Genomic DNA, 3,533 nt, shown 5'->3' with positions numbered 1-3,533 from the left:
GCTGAAATCTTTGTGGGCAAATGTGAAGCATTAGCGCACATTTTGGCTTCGGTCGCTGCTCCTGCACGCTCCCGGCATTCTGATGTTAACAGGAAGTGACGTCACGTGTCTTCTTCCTGAGTTATTTGGGCTTATTTTGTATTCCACGCTACACAAACCCACAAGGAAGACACTAGATCGCAGAAACGGTGGCGAATCACTTCAGAAACAATAAATATTGGGTTAAAGTTGCGGGAAAGTTGCGGTGTTTTGGGCAAAGTTGCAAAAAATTTTGCGGTAACAGTTGCGATCGCAACATCGCAAAATCCTGGACAGAAATCTGAAATGGGTCCATGGGTTCATTGCTGATAAACAGGAATGCTTACAGGCCCGTTTTTCCACCGCTGCAGACGTTTGTACAATGGATGGTTTTGAGGCGCAGCTGGGGCAGTGAGCGAGGCTGATTCGTGGAAAGAGGAAGCCTAAATCTTGTGCACAGATGAGAGCTTCTGTCGAAAAGAAAAGAAAAAAAAAAAAAAAGACCTTCACGGTCGACAATCGCGCCCGCACTTTTGGATGTCGTAGGGGAGCTCCGGTGCTCTAGAGTTCACTCAAACTCGGACTAAGAGGTGTCGAAGAAGACTCCCTCGCGCACGCCGTTCGCAAACTGGTCGCCAACGGCCGCAGCCCGGTAGGAAACTGGCGAAACTTATGACCCGAATGTGGAAGATGAGCCGTAAAATTTGTTGCGCGTCTTGACTTCTGTTTTGTAAAGAGTTGAAATAAGAAGTGGGGGGGATTAGGAGTGGCGGAAACAAGGAATCGGACCTTAAAGTTGACCAGCAACTCAAGAATTTGTTTGTTTTCCCGCTGAAACCTTGCCCATGCAACCATCGCATGTCAACAAAGAAAGACCGCCACACAGAACTAGTCCCACTTTTACACGGACACTGGTAAACGGCTGCAGGAGCTGTGTTACAGGGTCGATGCAGGGGATTTAAATACATATTTGAATTAGAATCAACTCTTTAAATGAGCTAAAGCCATTTTTATGTCACAGTGTCAATAAAACGTTGCTGTTTAAACGTGCAGGATATTACATGTTAATGTGGAATGTAAAATGAACTATATTCAAGATAAAGTGCCTAATAGAAAGTAAACGGAGTTATAATGTAATAAAAGGGAAAAATGGAGACATTTTTACAAACACAAAGTGGGAATTTCAGTTTGTAATAAAAGGCTCAACTCGTTCATGCTACTCTCCAAAATAAGTCTGAGTCACAAAAAAAAATATGAATCAATTTGACAAATTCAATATGTGTTCATCTGCCAACAGGCAATAAAACGACTCAAGAATGCGGCAACGGTGGTTTCACGGCTGACGCGACCCGTTCAGTAACCGTAAGGAACCAGATTCGCCAGCGTTTTGTCACATTACTTCACTCTAAATGTCATGTGAGTCAAAGCACTTCTCTGGAGAATTCAGCTGCTTTTAACTGTCGCTTTTCTTTTCCCTCCAATCAGAACGGGATCCTGTTTCCAGGAGCTGGGATGGATTTATTGGTCAAACTGTGAATATGTCACCGCTGGCAACGGCATTACAGGTCAGTCCCATCCATCCATCCTTCATCCAACCATCCATCCTTCATCCATCCAACCATCCTTCATCCATCATTCATCCATCCAACCATCCATTCATCCAACCATCCATCATTCATCCATCCACCCATCCATCATCCATCCATCCATCCATCATCCATCCATCATCCAACCATCCATTCATCCTTCATCCAACCATCCATCATCCATCCATCCTTTATCCATCATTCATCCATCCATCCATCATCCATCCATCCATCCATCATCCAACCATCCATCATCCATCCATCCATCATCATCCAACCATCCATCATCCATCCATCCTTTATCCATCCTTCATCCATCCATCCATCCATCATCCATCCATCCTTCATCCAACCATCCATCATCCATCCATCCTTCATCCATCATTCATCCATCCATCCATCCATTCATCCATCATCCATCCATCCATCCTTCATCCATCCAGCCATCCTTTATCCATCCTTCATCCATCATTCATCCATCCAACCATCCATTCATCCAACCATCCATCATTCATCCATCCACCCATCCATCATCCATCCATCCATCCATCCATCATCCAACCATTCATCATCCATCCATCCATCCATCATCCAACCATCCATCCATCCTTCATCCAACCATCCATTATCCATCCATCCTTCATCCATCATTCATCCATCCACCCATCCATTCATCCATCATCCATCCATCCATCATCCATCCAACCATCCATCATCCATCATTCAACCATCATCCATCCATCCATCCATCCATCATTCATCCATCCACCCATCCATTCATCATCCAACCATCCATCCATCCATCATCCATCCATCATCCATCATTCATCTATCATCCATCCATCCATCCATCATTCATCATTCATCATTCATCCATCATCCATCATCCATCCATCCATCCATCCATCATCCATCCAAAAATGGAAACCTGAAGGTAAAAAAAAATACCTTCAGAAAATTTTTTTGACAAGACGAAGCCCGAATTTAGTCCAAATTGTAGCATTGGAAGTAAATTTTAAAGTTATTAGCTTTGAATGTGTAAATTTAAAAGTGATTTTTAAAAAAAAAGCATGATGTAACTGAAGCCGCCAGGTTGCTAGGAGCAACGGAGGGCATCAGCAAGACCGAGGCGGCCCGGGAAGATGGTGGTTCAGTCACAAAGACATCCTGACAGAGGCGTTCCGTGAAGGAATGCGCGCCACCTGACAACTTCCATAACTTTCGTAGGGATTTTTCCACAAGTAGGGTTCTCTGCTGTCCATTTTTTCCTGTTCGGTCGGTTTTCATGACACCTTTAGCATACGGGTAAGATTTATGCTAAATTTACTGTAAATATTTGACACGAGACGTTAAAAAAGCCCAAAAACACTCCGAAATTTGAACATTTTGACCGGAGTCGGAAGCTGTTGAGCTCTACGATGAAGACGATTGTGATATTAGTCGTCAAGTCGTGTTAGATTTGTTTTTGTCTTGTTTTTAAGTTCTTCTATTCTTTCTTCTGTCCGTCTCAAAGCGTACAGACATCACTGATGGTGAGTAAGCCTCAAACAACAACAACAATCAGCGTGACTCAAGTGTTCCTGAGAGATCGTTTTGCGTGAATGGAGCTGGTTGTCGAGGTGCATTCCAATCACAAACCTAATTTACTTGTTTATCTTTCCGACCGTGAACCCTAATCTGGACGGTTGGGATGTTAGCACTTCCGGGTTGGAGTAACTGATGGAAATGAGTCTTTCCGCGCCTCGTATTGAGCTGCGGTTAGGGTTTTTTTGTTGTTTTTGTTTTTTTGGAGCTGCTTAACGTGGATTTGTTAAGAGTTCTCCAATCGCTTTCTAATGGATCCACACTCAAGACTTGGTAGTTTATGAGGAAAACATTTCAACCTTGCCAATTAAATGCATACAGTGTGGTCAGAGGTTTACATACACT

Source organism: Kryptolebias marmoratus, linkage group LG23 (assembly GCF_001649575.2).
Source record: "Kryptolebias marmoratus isolate JLee-2015 linkage group LG23, ASM164957v2, whole genome shotgun sequence".
Lineage (NCBI taxonomy): Eukaryota > Metazoa > Chordata > Actinopteri > Cyprinodontiformes > Rivulidae > Kryptolebias > Kryptolebias marmoratus.
This window is presented reverse-complemented; position numbering follows the sequence as displayed.